Raw genomic sequence first — 19,281 nt, forward strand, 5'->3', positions numbered from 1 at the left:
GTGTGTGTGTGTGTGTGTGTGTGTGTGTGTGTGTGTGTGTGTGTGGACTGTAGGTAAATGTGAATGTTGGTCCTTGTTTTGGGTACTTTTGCATGACCTCCACTTTAGTGTACTGTTGAAATTTGAGCAAAGGAGGGTGCATGAACTTTTGCCCAAATAACTGGAATGCCATTCAAAGATGGCTACTTTTTTTCAAACAAAATTTGAAATATTGGAGCTGTCACTGAGTTAGCTTTGGGATGTCGTTCATTGCAGGATGTGGTGACTTTTGAATTAGCTTGGATTAGACGCTAGAGAAGTATTTTTGTGACTTCCAGATGTTCTGTTATCTATAATTCCCAGCTGTGTCCTGAGAGGTTAAATGAGCTGGAAAGTTTCTGTCCAAGTCCTGTTATACTCATCAAACTCGGGGAAATGTAATTAGTGCCTTTTTGAGTTCCCATCGCCTAGCAACTAACTCGTAAATAAACAATAAAAAATTGCCTTTCCTTTTTCATTTAGCCACACCTCTTATCTGCCAAGCACCTCCTCTTGAGTGGCTTTGGCCCTACCCAGTCTCGGGGGCCCGCAATGTGAAGACAGGGTGAGGAATGTGTGAAGCATCCAAGGAAACATGAACTGCTATTTTCCCACAAGTATGAAAAAACAGAGGCCATGGCTGTGGAATCTTTCTGACGCAATCAGCTAGTGGGATGGCCGCTGTACAGTAAAGCTGTAGTCTTAGGACTTAAAGATCCAAACTGGACCTGTGTGTGTTAGAGAGCTGCTGACGAGGTTAAAACCTGATGAACAAAACTGGATGGAAAGATAGAAGAAGCTGCTGGATGTCCCCATTTGGGAGCACTCCATAGTTCCTGCTAATTCATTTTTCAACAGGCATCTGTGGGGCAGCCTATTAATTGTTTGTTGGCCAAACCATCATTAAAAAAGCAGACAGCAGGGTGGCTTTTACAGAGATGTGAGATGGAGCAGAGAGCTGAAACAGGAGAGAGGATCACTGAAGAGGCCCTGAGAGGCCCTCCCAGATGATTACCACACCACCGTTGCCTCTGTAATTCTTCATACATTAAGACACAAGGTTGAAAGGAATTCCCAAACACAAAAACAGAGCAAACTTCAATGAGTCTCTCTTTCTTTCCTGATCTAATTATCGCTGCCCCCATAATCGCTGTTATATTCATCATAGTGCTCAGTATTTATAGGGTCTGTTTTCATCATAGTAATAATGTCACTCTGGAATTCCCATGCAGAGAGAGACAGAGAGAGAGAGGGAGAGAGACATACATCACAGAGTATATAGAGGAAGCAGCTGGAGATAGGGAGGGCTGGTTCTTGGATCCAGATATCATTTGATGTTGGGGAGGCTACAACAACAGGACTGCTCCCCTACCTCCCTGCAAATGCCCCCTTGTTTTGTCTGGACTTTCCCCCGCCTTTCCACTGTGGAGTCTCTCCAGTAGAACTGGGTTCAGCTCGCCCCTATAACCTCTGATCTTTAGGTCCTGTCCCTTTGAGCTGGGAAAGCTACTACCAAATTGACAAATTCTTTTTCTCTGTCTTTCTTTTTCGCTTCAGCACCTCAGAACTCTCTTCAAGTCTGCATCCTGTTAAGTCCAGACTCCACTCTCCTGTTCCCTCTTCCCACTCTGCACCATTCTCCTCTCCCCCCTTTACCCCCCAACCCACTTCTGTTCCAAGGGAGCCCAATGCCTCCTATTCTCTGCCCCCACAATGTTGCTCCCAGTATTTGGGTATATATTTAACACCCACATGTGAGGCCTGGTGAAAGTGCCTGGGGAATGGAAAGGAAAACAAGCATGCCCTCTCTCCCGGCCCTTTAGTGCTGGCCTGCTATAAATACCTCCGGGTGCCGCGCCAGTTCCAGCACCAGTGGCATGGGAACCTCTCCCTCCTCTGGTCCATTGCTTGGCCACTTAAGTCCAGTCTGGGAAGGCTTTAGCCAGCAGGCTGGCCAAAAGGATGGGTGGGAGAGTAGGTGTGTGCAAAGTGGACAGTAGGACATAATGGGGGAAAAAAGTAAGACTGTATTTAAAAAAAAAAAGTAGGGCTGTATATGACTGTGGTGGTCTTTCTGTGTATTTTGTCTGCATCTCTGAGGAGCATCCCTGTGTCTTCTCCCTTTCTCCCTTCCCGTCATCTCCCTTTTCAAAAGACTTCATGTATACTGCATTTATGCTGTTTTGCCATATGAAGATTGTATGAATATGTGCTTTTCAAACTGTTAAAAAAGAGATCCCCTTTTCTTCACTGCGGTGAAGTGTTTGTTATGTTACTCCCCCAAAAATTGATTTAGACTTTTCAAAGGTTTGTTCTTCACAGTGCTGTCTCCCTGTGTCGACGCACGACAGGCTCAGCTCATATTTTCAGAGTTTGAGGTAATAGTTTTAAACTGATAGACTAAACATCTCTCTCCCCAGCTGTTCCAGTTCTACAGAGTAAATAGTTTTATGTGCACAAACACACACACAAACTGTGTGACTGACTTAGTCTAATGATTATTTCTTTTTGGCTTGTGGGGTTTCAGGAGAATTTGCTGGGTTGTAAGTTAAAAGATGTGGTGTAGGGCACTTTCTTACTGTGCCTCTCCTCATTTGAGATTTTTAGGTTAGCCATTATACTGGCAATATCCTTGTGTTGTATGTCTCAGCTAAATGACATATTTTGGTATTTTAGTCCACTAATATATCTTATAGATTCAGTTATCAGCAATAAATAACACTGTGGATTTTTACAAATAGACTGTGGCTTTTCCGGTGTCAGCTACAAAAACAGATACTCAACCTCAAAGCTTTTTGTTTGGTCATTTAACATACTGAGTCTACAGATTAAATGTCTCTGTTGTTCCTTTTCCCCCTCACACCTCTTAGCATTCTCCCTAGGTCTCTTTTTCTCTCCCTCTCTTAATGCTCTCCTTTCCTCTCTCCCACCCCTACAAGGCTCACTTGTTATTTTTTCGTACAAGGTCCTGTAATTAAGTTTGACATAAGCACAGGGATTAAATATGCGGTTGAGGAGGGAGAGAAAGGAGCTCTGTTACAATCTCAAGGCCAGCTGTAAAATGGAACCAGATTGCGACACTTGGAGTTGGAAAGTTTGGGAAAGGTGCCGAGACTGGAGCTGTGTTCTACCAACAGCAGGGTCTGAGTCCTTCTCCAGCTTTAGAGCAGCTGAAAGACTACTGACTCTACGGCCAAAAAAGCTAATATTAAAAATCCTCAGGCAGAAGACTAACACTCAGTCCAGTCCAATGATGCTTTCTTTTTCAGCTAACAGACTGCCATCTCCTCCAGCTAAACATTAACTGTTGTCTGTCCAGCCAGATGACTGATACTCTTATCCCAGCCAAAAACACTGCTGCCAAAGTAATACTAGAAAGCAAAATACTACCTAGTTAACTATTCAAGTAAACTTTAAGCACAAAATGTATTGTTCCCCTCAAGAAAAGACAACTAATTTGTCATTCAGTTTATGCGTAGTTATCAAATAATATAGAATAAAAGCAGCTGGCAACTTCATAACAAAAATAAAAAGCATAGTGTTTTAAATTGTTTACAAGAACCCCATATTAAACTTATAAGTAAAGACAAAAAGAGCAATCACACCCATGACCTCCGACTGATGGTAAGAATGGAAAAGTGATTGTAACTCTGACCCATAATGCAACAGGAAAAACCATTTCACATGCTATCACTCAATCACTGACACCAAATATAGAAATATAGGCTAAGATCAGCCCCCAGTGCACCGAGCGTGTCGATAGGATTTTCTTCTGTTCTGAACTCTGAGAGGTCTCACATGGAACTTTGCATTCTTAAATAACTCTGGCAAAACGCTTTAATCTTAATGAGTCTGAACAGCAAATCTCTCATCTGCAGCAAAAAGGATTAGGAATGCAGAAAAAAAAACTGCCGTTCCACTTTGATGAATTGTGTTTAGAAAATCCCTGGGCATGAAGTTCCCCCAATGAACAAAGCGTTAGGCGAGAACGGATGCTTTTAAACAACACAACTTATCTGAGAAAAACAGAACATGCATTTAAGTTAAAATACAAAAGCAGAGCTGATTCGACTCCTCTGCAAATGATAAAGGTGACTAACTCTTTTCCTCAATCCACTTAGCTACTTTTGGAATCAAACCTGGAGTAGCTTTGCACAAATTACGTGCATTGTGTTTTCAGTGCTTCATCAGTGGTGTGTTTATTTATTCTGCGTGATGCATTCTGCTATTGTTAAGCATAAATAAACGAATTCATAATTTTTTTGCCTCTTGTTGTAAGCACTTGAAACGGAGTGATGCAGTGTTGAAGAAGGAAGTTGATGAGCTAAGACAGTTAAGTGCCAGGAGATGCTTCCAAAAACACAAAACCGCTGTTCCTAGTATAGTTTGCTACGGTTATCCGCACTGCTTAAAGAGGACCAACTTTTCACCAAGTGTGAAAATGTATTTAGTTAAGTATGCTATTATGCAGAGGTGTTTATTTGTATTTGATTAATACATTATTGATAATATGTTAATGTAATCCAAATCAAAGCAGTTCAGCATTTACTTGATTAATTATTACTCTGTGGTGTAATTTCCCCAAACAGCCTCTCTGAGTGGTAGGGGTTCGAGCAGTAAGCCTCTGGCTAGTTCAGACTGCTCAAACTACAAAGAGCCTCACTGCACTGGGACCTGCTCTTGGTTCCCCCTTTGCAACCCCCCCACCCACCTCCCCAAATGCCCCCAGGCCTTTAGAAAACTACCCTGGCTGATTCTCGCTGTATTTATTTTACCTTTCCTTCCAAATCAACACTCCCTTTTGTTTCCCGTAATGGACGTTTTACGAAGGAGATATTGCTGATGCAGGTCAGACATATGATTCATATTAATGAGAAAACACCATCATGCCAGATATATATCCTCCTGAAATAAATGGCCCTATTACCTGGATGTGATTTTTTAATATATATAAACGTGATTTTCTTCCCACTCAGGAAAAGTGTCTGTGTTGCAAAGACATCAATGTCTTGTGTGTGTGTGTGTGTGTGTGTGTGTGTGTAGTGATAAATATTACCATGCACTTGACCTATATTGATCCTCCAGTAGGATGTATACCCACTCCACCACGTTGAGCCTAAACATCTGGTTACCAGAGTGCTCCTTTGAATGACAGATAACATCTGCGAAGTCTGCTGCTATCACAGGAAACAATGTTCCTATCTCCCCCTCCCGCCCCTCTATCTCTCTTCACTCTCTCCCCCTTGTCCCTCTTTTCCCATGTCCTGCTCATAAGCACATCCCTCTCATTGATTTCCCATTAACCCCTTCCAGACTGTGAGTATCTGCCCACCCAGACACGCAGACACCAATGGATTGATTAACAACGTAATGGCATCACTATGGCTGCCCATTCCCATCAGCCTGACCTGGTCTGCAGGCTGGTCCAGTCCATGTCCCCCATCTTTCTCTCCACTGTTGCAGATAGTCATTAGGCTTCTTTACTGTATTATCACCTTCCTTCCTCCTTCCTCCTTCCTCCCTTGTTTCTGTCTCTTTCCTCCCTCTTTACTCCTCTTTACTCCATATTTCCTTTCTTTCTTGTTTCCTTACTCTTTCCCTTTTTCATTTCCCTACACCTTCCTGTATTCATCATCCTCTGTCCACTGTATTTTCCTCCTCCTCTCAGTTCCCTGTTAATATTCACCTGGCATTCAGCTTCAGGTCAACCCAATATCTGAAGCATAGCAGTCAATGTCTGTGCATGCGTGTTTGCATGAATGCCAATGTGTGCCAATATCTCCCTATATGTGCTTGCAGGTATGTGCTGATTAGTGTCATTGAGGACAGTAGTTTGCAGGGAATTTTAGACAGAAGTCTGAGATGAACTGTGGTCTACACATTTAGTCACATCAGAACAGCAGCACAACTTTAGCTTCAATTCCTACGAAAGCAGAATCACAAAAATACTTTCAGATGGTATTACAATGGATGAGAAAATTAAACTTGTTTCTGTGTGTGGGTGGCTGTATTGATGTGTGCATATGTTTAGATTTTTTTTTCTTTTGTTGTTGAACAGACTGTCTGTTAAAATATATACTTACATGGAAGGATGCCATCATATCTGTTTCACTATGTATTTCCTCCCTCACTTTGGCAACTGCTTTGGCGGTAGAGATAAAGTAAATGTGTGTTTGTTAGGTTGCGTTTGTGAGCCACAACTGAGGCAAGTTAGAAAAAGCCCTTCATTTAAGCATGGCGTGCCTCCATCAGTCCTAGTCTCTGATGTACAAAGAGCCCAGAGGAAGGAGCTTCACAGCTGTTTGTAAACTATGGGAACAGGAAAGGTCAACAAAGTAATGCAGTGCGTTTTTTTGTAACGCATTTTCATCTCTCTCTGTTCCATAGTGAGACAGCAGGGCTGCGCCCTGCCTCAGTAGTACTGGTGCATTTAAATTACTGTTCTTGCCTGGAGAATAATGGTGAAAGCATAACCCCATTGTATTCTTTGATAAACTCTGGAAAATGCATGGTATAAGCTGAGGAAGAGGCGCAGTTTAAGGGCACAATTGCCTTGCAAATCTACCATGGCAAAGTTTTTCTGAGAGAGAGAGAGAGAGAGACAGGGAGGAAGAGAGTGGTGAGGAGAAGGGGAAATGGGGAATTGAGAGTTGAGGGAGGAAGAAAAGGGAGAGGGAGATGGAGGATCCAGCATGTGGGTAGAGTAGGGGGGTCTGTGTTGCAGGGACATGTGTTATCTCTGGGTGCAGAGGTCTTTGTTTGCAGGGCAGAGAGGTATAGATTTCCTCTCCATGTCAGCGCCTTTATTTAGGGCTCAGCACAGAGGGGACAATAGCAAACTAATCCAGCACTGAATCAGGATTAATATTCAAGCTGCAAATATTAATTCACAGCCAAAAGGAGGAAATGCAGAATGTGTCAAAATGCTCAAACAAATAAAGAACAAAAAAGCCCAAGATCTTTGACCAAAAATTCCATCCCGAGTCTTTCATATGAGTGCATTATTTTTACGGGGTCCTACAGTCTCGTCTCAGCATTCTGTTTGATTTCTGTATTCATCTTCATAATGATTTTCTATAGAAGAGCGAGAGCTGGGGGAAGCTGAAGAGCTGCGTGTTGTTTTTGGCTATTCTCACTAAGCTTGGGATTTAAGATCTGGATTTGAATATTTATGATAGAAAATAATAGAGGTTATAAAAATAAGTCCCTGCAGAGCTGGGCTGTAAGTTATATGGGTAAGCAATGCCTCCCATATCAAAGGAGCCTGGAGATGTTGGCCAGTAGTCTGATGCCTGTAAAACCCTAAAGCTCTTCAGTCCAGCACATGGAAGAGTATGGTTCTGATCCAAAAGTGTCACTCCCTCGTTCTGGGACAGACATCTATCGGAGTGCTTATGAGCACCCATAATTTTGTAAAAAACTTAAGTTATTCAGTTCAATTTAGTTTTGTCTGCCTCAAAACAAAAGAAAACAAATGTGCCACTGAGGTGAGATCGTTTGACTTGTTTCAAATATAGTTTCACTTGTTTTGAGATTGAAACAAGTGACAGTATGTGTAATTGACAGGTGGGTTACTCCTCTAGTTTTAACATAACATCACTTGATCCAAGAAAATGTTTTAAACATGCTGGTTTGCATTTGAAACAAGTGACACTTTGCCTTCCATTTGACAGGTTTTTCTTTTTTTTTTTCAAAGAAAACAGACATGTTAAGAGTCAATACCAGACTTAGTAACTTTTTATGATGACAGTACAGAGACAAATTTGGAGAATTGTGGAAGTTAGATGCTCTCTGCTGTTCTGCTCTTATGTCTCACTGACACGGTAGAGTGGCCCGTCCCACCGTTGTGAGGAGTTAACATTGGCATCCAAGGGCTGAGCCACGCTGTGTTGCTGTGTGAAAGATAAAATATTTGATATATATCGATATGTTTGCTAGAAATAATGCACTATTTGTCTTTTCTGTTGCTGCCAAACCTGTTTAATGCTTAACATGGAAGCATTATTGTTATACTTACCAATCTTGATCTACTTGTTCATTTTTTTATATCCCACATGACCATGAAAAAGAAGCAGATAGAATAAAGTTTTTACACTGGATTAGTACTAGAGTATTGTCCAAACAAGCGAGCGTGCACGTCCACACCACCCGCATACAACACACACACACACACACACACATACACGCACTAGCACAGTAATCCCACACTAGGGGGTAAAGGCCTGTTGTATACCAGCCAGAAAAACCATTGTGATGTTCAAAGGGACTTCACAGAGGCTCTAACCATTGATAAGGTCTAATGTGATGAGGGACTGTAAACTTCATCTTTTATACATGGCAACATAATGTGAAAGGTCAGCTTATCTTAATCCTCAAATCTGCAGCATCCAGGCCCGTGGCCCCATTTCATGAAGTTAAAGAAATAATCTTAGAGTCCATTCTGAAGACGGCCCTTATTATCTTCCCCGCAAGGTCCAATCAGAAGATATCATTAGAGTGTACTATGAATGCACTGTAAGGAATGATTATTTCTCTTTTCTAATCGGCCCCAATCATATCATAGAATCAGCTGGACTGTGTGCTCATGGTGAGAAGCTTTATTATGTCCAGTGATTAATCATCAAGCACTGCCTTATCCCTCTCAGACACACAGCACACTGTTAGCCTGGTTCACAGAGCGAAAATGGGAAAACATCACCTTGATCAGCAAGATGCTTTCATAATTTTTTTATACTCTTTAGTTCACCCCCACCAATGGCCATGTACAGTAAAATGCATAATCATCTCAAGGATATGGAAACAATACCAGTGATTCACTCGTGTACAGTCTAATCAGTGTTGGATACCAGTAGTTATAAAGTAGAACACCATTTTGTTTTGCTCCATTCATTGTATTTGTGCGCATCTTTAAACATGCCATAGCTTCCTGAATTGGCTTACTCTGGGTTTCTTTGTTTGTTAACTTCTTGATCCGTCTCCATCTGTTTCTGAAATTTGTTGGTAACAATGTGTCCTTAAATTCCAAACAAACTGAGGACAGATTACATGCACGGTTGTGAAGTAGAAGTCACTACCATAGTTTGTTTATTAATACAGGCCAGAAAGGTTATTGTCTTAAGACCAAGTTTGGGAAATTTGTTGTTTAGGAATCCTTTGTTCTCAACTGAAAGTGTGTCAAATGTAGACAGACTGTGAAATATTTATTCCTTGACTGCAGATCATATTAGAGTGTTATTGTTTGTTTCGTTTTGTATTCCACTCCTAATTTGCCAGTGGTACAGTTTCTCGTGAAGTCTAACAAACACACATCAACTTTAACAAAGGTAGACCCCGTCCTGTAGCCTTAATTAGAAGGAAATTGTAAACAGACGCATGCCTTTCTTTTGCGGATTATCCATACTTTATGACTGAATGTTTGAAGTTATGAGGGATTCTGAATCAGCACTGCTCGAGTGGTGCTCTTATAGGACATTGTTGTCTTCAATTATTTTCAGTTATATTCCCGTCTGTAAGAGGCAGGGGATCATTTATTATTTAAAGATGCAATCGTTGCTGTTTATCTGGGATTTTTAAAACCGGGTTATCTTTTCTCATAGTTTTTTTTGATTAAAAGGAACAAAGTGTAATAAAGTGCAGTTTCAAATAGATGCTTGTCTCTCTAGCACGAGAGCTCATCTGCCATTATTGTGATTTAATATGAATGGTGCCAAGCAGCTGCCGAGAGACAAGATCTAACGAGCATCAGGGATGCTTTAGTATGTACATAAAGGGTCTCATACAGACACAAGCTGCTACAGACGCGCACAAATACACATTTAGTTGCAGACAAACAATTACACATATTTTTATCCATATGCTGTAAAGATGGTAGACACAAAGACTCACAGCTAATTGTTTCCGCAGCTGGATTAAAGACTTTTCCTTGGAATAACTACTGATAATTTGAACAAATACAGATGAATGCTATCTTATTTTAACTTAATCAGCTTTGGAGCAAGAATCAGAAAACAGTTTTATTTAGTTTACGTGGTGAGTTCATACATACTTGTGATTGGGATTTTGTCCATTTCTTTGGAGGGAAGCAAGAACAGACAGATTATCACGCTGCAGACCCATATTCAGTGAAAGTACAGTACTGCAGTTGCTCAATACATCTTTCTATAACATCCTTCACTTCATTACGCAATAATATTGTCATGCACACAACTTCATCCCCCAAGTGCACCCTAAGAATAGAGCCTTTTTCCAGGTTTGAACAGTAGTGTTACATCCAGTCCCGCTACTATATCTCACTGTTCTTACACATATTGTTTTTTTTTAAAACCCCAAAGCCCCAGAACTCTTGTTGTTACCCTCTTATAGTCACTAGTATCCACTCGCCCAACCATCACTCTTGTTACTTCCAATACTTAACTTTACACTGAAGCCTTTACCCCTGAGACCCTAGTGTTGGGAGATTAGTCCGGCCTCAACTGAAGTAGACAAACTGCAATCAATACCTGATATAAGCAGTCCACCAGGGTCAGGCGACCTTGCTGTATGGCACCCACGGCAACTCTAGTAAAGTCCTTATAAATTCTGGGTGACTGACCCCTGACGACCTGGGCAGATAAGGTCAGTCTGGCCAGAGTGACCTAGAGCCAAGAGGCCAGTGTCCAGTCAGTCTGGCTGTCCTATAATGAAGTGGTCAGTATTGCCTTTCTGTCACTCAGCAATTACTGGGAGAGATATGGAGCCATAGATAGGTGCTGAATGCACAAGGAGGCAGTAGCCACAGAATTACATTCACGAGGCAAAGGACCGGTAAAGTGACATGTAAACTACTCTAATATGGACTGGTAATGACTGGGAGCAAGACGGATCGAAAGGAGTCTGACAACTTCAGCAGGACTGCATTACATCTGTGCATGCAGCCACAGGAAACACGACTGCAAAGCTTACGGTTAATACCTGCTCTTAAAAATCTGATGATCTGCCGCCAGAATGATTTAATTATGAACACAACAACTGTGTTTTTTTTCTTTACTGGAAGCAACATTCTGTAGCTTAAAATCATTCCTCAGATATCTTCAAAAAGATTCAATCAATGCATTTGCAAATTAATTTACACATACTTAAAAAAAAAAGCCAGCAAACATCAATCATGACCTAAAAACCTCCTAATGTATAGGAATAATAATAGATAATTGATCTAGAAGGAGCTACTGATAGAATATTTCCCTAATGTATTAATGACACAGGTGCGACTTGCAGACAAAGAAGTGATCAGATTAAAAGATAAACAGACTGACACGCAGGCAGAGGTCATGTTGCCTGCACAAATAGAGGCCTGTGTATGTCACACTGTTTCTCCCATGGCCTGTTGTGCTCCCCGACACAGGTCAGGGGCTAGGAAATCCCCAAAGCCATCCAGCTGCTGCCATCAGAGACTCTCGGCATTCTTCTGTCTGCTAACTATTTAGTTGTCAGTGATTTGGTTAAGTGGAATTGACTTTTATCTGCGGTGTGCTGTGGGGCTGCCACTGGCAATTCAGAATCCCCCTTCCTCAGCTCCTGTCTTAGCCTGGTGTCACATCCAGCACATTGCTATTGGCAGCTGAGCCAGGCCTAATCAATAGCCCAGGTCAGGGATGGCCCGCGGCTCTGCTGTGGGTGGGCTATTGATCCGACACATACACACTCCCACAGGTCGCCCTGACAAACCGGGAAGTCGTGGCCTTGGACAGAGCGAAAGAGAAGAAGAAGTGAGACAACAAATTAACAGCGCTGCTTTGTGTCTACAGTAACTGCTGACGAAACACTGTCATAAAAATAATGAATTTATTGATTAGCAACTAATGTACTGTACACTTTATTTATGATAGCTGAAAAGGATCATTTAAATTGATAATTCAAAAATCATGAGAGTATCACCCAATGCTGTGTAAACATTAAAATCAGATCAGAGAGAAACCTTTCAGATGCAATCCCTTCATAACTATACGACCTCTGCCCCAGCCTGTCTGTCTCTCTTTCTCTTCTCTTTTTACCTATCTTTCTGTCTCTCTCTCTCTGCTGGGTCGATCCTCTATTGTCACTCTTGTAGACCTGTGGCCAATAAGCAAGAGTCTAGTTATTTTTGTTGCAGTTTTAAATGTTGCTCCCTGAGCTCCTTATCAGCACCACAATAAGAACTCTTGGGAACAATTAAGCATGGGCTTTAACTCAAGTCTAACCACAGAGGTAAAAATAATCGCACAATGTTTCCAAATGGAAGTGGCTTCAAAAGAGCTATTCAGTTATCACAAACTGTTTGCCTCTCCCGCCTGTATTCCCTAACTAAATCTCTGTCGCTGTGGAACTATTGGAACATATGACAAGCATATTTACCCAGCTTCACAAACCAGGCCCATGTGGAATTCAAAGTCTTTTTTTTTTTGCATGTTTTTTTTTTTTTTTTTTTTTCATCGCTGGAATTGACAGTTGAATAAATATATATTGTCTATGAGACTTTGTTGTTGTATACAGGAGATCCTCTGCAGAACAGGCAATTATATATGCTGTTACAGGAATATGTCTTGTTCTGGTTACAGGAAAATTAAGTTTCTCCGGAAATCTTTTTCATTTCTCATTTTAAAAGTCTTCAGTGATATGTGAAGAGAAATTACTCACAGCAGTTCATTTGCTATTAAAGATAATCTTGAAATCATAAGAGGCTGTCCAGCAGTAGTAGGATACAAATAACCATAGATTAATTTTCTTGGTTCTAAAAACAGATGATTAATTTTGCAGTCTTGATGGAAGTCATACTGCTCTGGTTTGCTTCTCCTGAAAGACATTTATTATGTGCTCAGATTTCAGGGATGGGGTACAGAAATTATAGGTTCTGTTACAGGACTGCAATGAAACTGTGCTTTATACTATCATGTTATTCAAATATGCACAAAACGTATTTATGACTCTGTTTTTCTTTCTTTTTTGTCTCTTGTTCCAGGTGATGGTGTCATCCTGATTTGTTCTTCTTGTGACCTGGGAGTCCTTAAATCCCAAACCACATAGCTTTGGAAAATCCTGGAAATACCTGGAATTCTAGGAGTATATCACCAAAACTTCTTAAGGTGCCCAGGCACCGGATCAATAGCTTTACATTATCCTTTATTATTTTTTGTGTATACAAAGAAAGAGACGAAAGTCTGAACGTTAGCAATAGCAGCTGGCCATCCACCATTGCTTCGACGAGCCTGCTGTGACCAAGAGGGCGTGACCTTTCTGCCTGCTGACTTCAAACAGACACTTGAAAAGAAAACGCAGTCAGAGAGGCTTCCGTGTGGTCACAACTCAGACCAAAAACCCCATCAGGTAAGGCTATGAAGTCCCCCTTGCTCCTGCTGTCCAAGCCCTAAGCCCTTTAACTTCCTCGGGGCTTTGAAGCTAACTTGTCCCCAGTCTGTGTCCCCCACACAGTTAGCTTGCCTTCAGAGTTGGTGTAAAGGAAAGGCTGACTGATAAATGCCCTGCTTTCATGCTCTGCTCACCTGTTTGTTCCTCTCGGATTAGAGGCTCTGAATATGTTGACGTTGTTTGGTTGATAGACGCTCACTCTAGTTTCCTCCCTGGCCCCTTTGCAGATTTGGCCAATGACCAGCCACAGTGAGAGGGAATGGGCTAGAAACATGACAGGACTTGGCGTATATGACTAGGTGCATCACACATTATATACAGAAGCATGTGCTCATTACTGTCTGTGTCAAATTGTATGGACATGCAAACACACGCTATACTCGCACATAAACCTGCAGACCAACATATGTTTATGTGCAAAACCCTTTTTTTTCCACATGGATAGGAAATTCATTTTATTTACGGTTTCACACAATGACACGTATACACTCTAATATACGCTTTCTACAGTTATCAGTAATGCTGTCAGTAATGGGATGTGTGAATGTTCCAAGACATGGGTGTTTTTACTTTTCTAAGGGGACTAAAGTAATCTTCTAGCTGATAAAATGTCACCGCTGTTTGTGACTGTGTACAGGTGGGTGTATGTTGTGTTTTGTATCTGTGTACCTGGTGTGTATAAGAATAGATATACTGTATGTGCTTGAATTTTGAAAAAAAAAAATGCAAAAATTGCACATTTTTGGGCTTCATAGCACATAGTTGTGAAATGACTATTTCCAGAGTGACTTTGAAATTTATTTCACTCAGCTTCACTCTTCGAGTTTTATTAGGGTCTAGTTTCCCAGTTGTTTTGCAAAAGACTGAAAACACATTTTCAGTATGTGATTAAGACCTGATCCCAGGTCCCAGGATTTGAACTATATTAAATTATTCTGCTTGATAAGGAAATCTCTATGATTTTATTTTTTTCTCAGGCAATGACTTGGAATCAAATAGGCCCTGATATAAGAATATAAAGATAAGGTGTTGTTCTTGTGTGGCAAAGCATCTTCCCCCCATCATACAAAAGCTAAAACAGCTAACTTTAGCTCCTCATCTACAGAGAAATGTGTTATTATTTTGCTCTGAAAATAGGCCTAATTAAAATGAAAAAGTGTTTACACAATTAATTGAATATACTGTAATAAAAAATGACAGTGAAAGAGGCAGGACATGCTCAATGAGATGAGTTACTGTATGTCGTTAAGGATCTTAAGAGCTTTTGTTTGAAAAGTTCAAAGTAATTTCACAAAATTTGGGTCATTGAAATTTAGTACCCAGCAGTAAGTCGTTGTTTTGAAAATAAGAATGAAGAAAATGGAGAAAATAAATAAATAAACAGCCTTTTTTTTTTTTTTTCTTTCACCAGCATCTTAAAAGATTATTTTTAGTAAAGGGGAAAATAAAACACTTGAAAGCACAAGAAACAATATTTATTGTTGTGGAGCTAATTAAGGACGTGATCTGAAATGTATTTTCTATTAAGTCTCATTTAGGGCCCAAAGGGTCAGCTGCCTCACAATAGGACAACAATAATGCAGCAGGAGTCAGGAGTGGAGAGGGCTCCAGTCTGGGGGAAAGCAGCTCCCCTCCCTGGCCTGTGCGCTGATGGAGCTGCACTCCTTGCCCAGGGCTCCAGGGCTCCGACACTAGACCTTATTTTTCATGTGGGTTGCACACACTGCTCTTCTGCAGTAGGGGTTGCTCCCTTTGTGCCAGCCCTCCCCCTTTTAGAGAAAAAGACATGCATGATTTCATACATGAAAGATATATGTAATTGGACAGCAGGGCCTATGCAATACATTTACAATTCTAAACAGAATACACCCCCCACACACACACACACGCACACACACACACAGAGACACCCCCACACCCCCACACCCCTTTCTTCCCGAGGAAATATATTTGCACATATTCAAAAACATAAGATCAAAAAATAGACAAAACACAGGTTATCATTCTTTTTACATGCTTTATATCTCATGTGAATGTTCAAAGTGCACAAGTGCATGGCTCAGGCAGTTGTGTTGTAGCTTACAGAGAAATACAGTTGATTCTGGTTTGTACTGCGATATATACTTGTAACTGGATGTGTATCGAAACATTCAGAATGGTGAATCTAAAAGCTGTCATCACAAGTAAGGTCTCACACATTTGGAAGTTGGTTGAAAATATCAAGTCCACTTTATTACTCATTTCATCATTTGATGGTTCAGTTTACAATTAAAAGTGTAGTCCTTATCTTTTCTTGTCATGTGCCACCTCAGAGTCAAGATGTCTTATTATTTCAATACAGAGAAAAATAGATTTGAAATAGTCAAATAATACACATCATCTATAAATACAAGATAGAAAATGCAATACATCCACAAAAATACAAACCAAACTCTGTTAGGCTCAAGATTACACACTGTTGACCAACAGATGTACTCAAAGTCTGGATAATGCTGGTTGTATGTTTGACTTACATTCTCCAAATAGAAGAAAAATATGGATTTGGATCACATTTAAATGCAAACATTTCACAGTTGGAAAACTGTGTGTGTTCCTATTCTTTCAGACTGAGAGGTTATTTTTGTAAAACACAATCCCAGTGTGCAGAAATCTGTTATGTATTATCGGTTGGACTTTGGGAAGCTTCAATCAATTAGTTACCTGTTACAAAACAGTCTCAAAGGGTTATTAAAAAGGTTCTGTCCACAGCACCATGACCCTAACATGTTTCGACCATTACTGTATGGCAAAATCCTTTTGCAAAAATAGCAAATTTAGGCATAAGATAATCACAAATTCAATTCTAATTTAAGTTCAAGATGTGCAAGACACCAACTTGATGATTCCATATTAATTTTCAAGCTGTCATGAAGTGAATTAATGTGTGTCTGTGATCCAGTGCCCACATTTTATCCTCTGAGCTATGAAGGAGAATATCACATCACTGTCTGTCATTTGACCACAGGGAGGGTATGACCTTTTAGAATTCAAAGACAATTTTTCATGTTGATATCTTTTTGCCCTCATAAGCAACAAAACAACTTGTTTAACCGGATTAGATTCAGCTGATACACTACAGGGTTGTAGAGATGCAAAACATTACAAATTATTCAGTAACCGCATATCTGACAGAATTAGAAGTGGTGTTACACTCTTCTTAATTTCTTCTAACATGATGTCAGTCACACTTGTGCGAATGCCTGCGTATGTTAACACAGTTAAGAGGGCACACGAACTGTTGCTGCCCTGATTCAGTCTCTATCATACCAAACCTCCTGTGTCTCCTATACTGATTGAACTAAACAAAATGTACAGTATGTGCTTGAAATGGATTAAGGGTCATATCTCTACCACAGGAATGAGGTCAGCTTACTGTTACATACATGCTGAAATTCATAACATAAATGTGTCCTTAGCTGGAAAGCAGGCCATGTGAGCGGGATGTGCGGGTAGCGAGGATACAAGTGTCTCCCCTGTGCCAGACCGACAAGGCCTCTGACTGTCAGTGTGATAGCACTCAAACCAAGTTGAAAACTCATGAAACTGGCAGATGATGTGTTTCTGCCACGCACATACATACACATACATAGTAACACAACATAGAGAGCATAGGTAGATGGACTGGCGCAGGGCTCCATGTTTAAGGTCCTAGCCCACCCCTCCTGTAGAGTGTCTGTCATGCAAAAGTAAACACCTTCACTATTAAGTCCCTTAACAAGCTAACACCTAAAAAAAAAGGAACAGCCCCACTAATCACATAGTTTTATTGGCTCCAGGAACTCTTAAGGCTGTAAGGGAGGGGTGGGGGGTGGGGGGGGGTCACCTCTGTTGAGGTATTTAGAGCACAGAGGCCAAACCGCTTGATGGACAGACAGTGCTCCGTGACCCCTACCCTCCCACCCCACCACCCACAGCAAATATGGGTGGGCTCACCTGCCACAGAGGCAAAGTTTAGGAGAGCTGATCGGGGTTAAGCGTCTGTAATTCCGCCTCAGTTGCTTTGACCATCTGATATTACTTCTACACATTACTCCAGGTGTCTCTCGGTCCTGGGGGCTCCCTCACAGCTCTGGAAGGTTTGAGCACACCAGGCTTCAGATGTTTCTGAGATGCTACATAGATGCTGTCTTTACATCAGCGGGTGTTGTAGAGAATTGTGTGATATGACTTGTTAAAGTCCATGCATGTAAAACTCTGCATGATCCCACCCTGTCTGTGTTCACTTTCTCTCACTTGTTTGAATATCAGCCCCCACTGAGCGCATGGTTGTTAGTGTGTGTAGTAACTTTGTCCACCTCACAGTCAGACACTCAGTATGTAAAGAAAAAAAGCAAATCAGAAGCAGCCATTTTATCCTTTTATTGTCATTATATAGACTCTTCATCATTATTCGTCAATTGGCATCATTGCTGTCTTCGTATCAACGTCATTGATTTAAATTGTAAAACTCATTATATCTGATTCGTTCTCCAATAATCACCTATTGGGTGTGTAATTAGACGTATTTATAGCCTTTTAAACTTAACAGATACATGCTTACTATTTAAAGCACTGTGCACGAAATGCATACAGCATCTTGATACTTATTTTACATTTTCTGGATGTTGTGTATTTGTTTTTTAATGAAAAATTAGCAGATAAACTTTGAATTATTGCTGTCTTGTTTAACCCAGTCCATATACTGTACTGTATTTACGATGTTGAGGCATCCGAGGCTGTGACGTAAGATTTGGACTTGACCCCTGGCGTTAATCCCGGATCTGTATTTGCCTTCTGTGTCGCTTCCACCTGTCATCTTTCATCTCGTCGTGTTGTTTGGGGGCTCGTCTTGACATCGAGGAAAATTACTCACTGTAAGTTTGTTATATTTAAGTGCAAACGCAGCGAGCTCACAAGTGGCATTTTTAATAGGTTTGGCATTATCCTCCGTTCCGTTTGGGTCGGTTTACCACCAGCTAGTGTTGCTTTTGCCTGGAGTGGTCATATGGCTCTGATTTGGGATCCCTCTGTTTCAGTGAGCCTCTCCAAAGCGCGTAAAACCCCACGAGTCCCGCCTGTCTCTCAACGAGAGTCTGTGACAGCAGCTTTCAGGATTTCTCCATTATTTACTATACATCCCCGACCTTGATGTATGCCTGGCCTCATGGTGCTTATTTCTTTCTTTACAAATTGTTCTTCAGTTCAGGTTGTATTTTACTTGGGATATTTAGTACACAATTTGGCGTGAAACACATAATTCTAACATTGTGGACAAATTCCAGACTAACACGTGTAAACCATGTTTTTAATTTGCCATAATTTATTTGGGAGTGTCCACATGCATTTGATTACAAAGTCTTTTTTTTTTTTTTTAACAATTCGTGAACTTGGGATTTTTTTTTATCTGGGTGCATGATATTGAGATCTGATGGCAGGCAAAATGTTAAGGCATCTTCTTTGAAACATACAAATAGAAACAGAAAAAAAATACAAATACAAAATCCAGAGTTTTAAATGGATTGCACAGCTAATCATAATATCCATCACTAGTTTGAATTCAACTGCTAGGAAATGATTTTCTTCTAAAAATGTACTCTGATCTTGAAGAAGTGGTGAGGTGTGATGAGGCTGGACGGAGGCTTGGCAGGCTCACACAGTTTTGTGTGTGTGTGTGTGTGTGTTTTTTGTTGTTTTTTTTTTATTATTGGTTTGAGGGAGATATTTCTATTTCTGCACTTCTTTGGTATCAATAACAGTAATAACAATAAGATAAAATTAATATATCTAAAAAATATATATTTATTAAAATATGATGCGACACAGTGACCCCCATCTCCCCCCCTCACACACGCACGCACACATAAA

At 40.7% G+C, this 19,281-nt stretch overlaps 1 protein-coding gene across 1 annotated transcript in view; it reads left to right on the forward strand.

Moving 5' to 3' along the window:
• Positions 1 to 19,281, forward strand: part of zfhx3b (zinc finger homeobox 3b) — a 344,549-nt gene that overhangs the window by 177,487 nt on the left and 147,781 nt on the right. Inside the window, exon 8 of the mRNA XM_044349187.1 lies at positions 12,992 to 13,356. The gene's annotated coding sequence lies outside the window, so the exon portion shown is untranslated. The remainder of the gene's footprint in view (positions 1 to 12,991; positions 13,357 to 19,281) is intronic.

Source organism: Thunnus albacares, chromosome 1 (genome assembly GCF_914725855.1).
Source record: "Thunnus albacares chromosome 1, fThuAlb1.1, whole genome shotgun sequence".
Classification (NCBI taxonomy): domain Eukaryota; kingdom Metazoa; phylum Chordata; class Actinopteri; order Scombriformes; family Scombridae; genus Thunnus; species Thunnus albacares.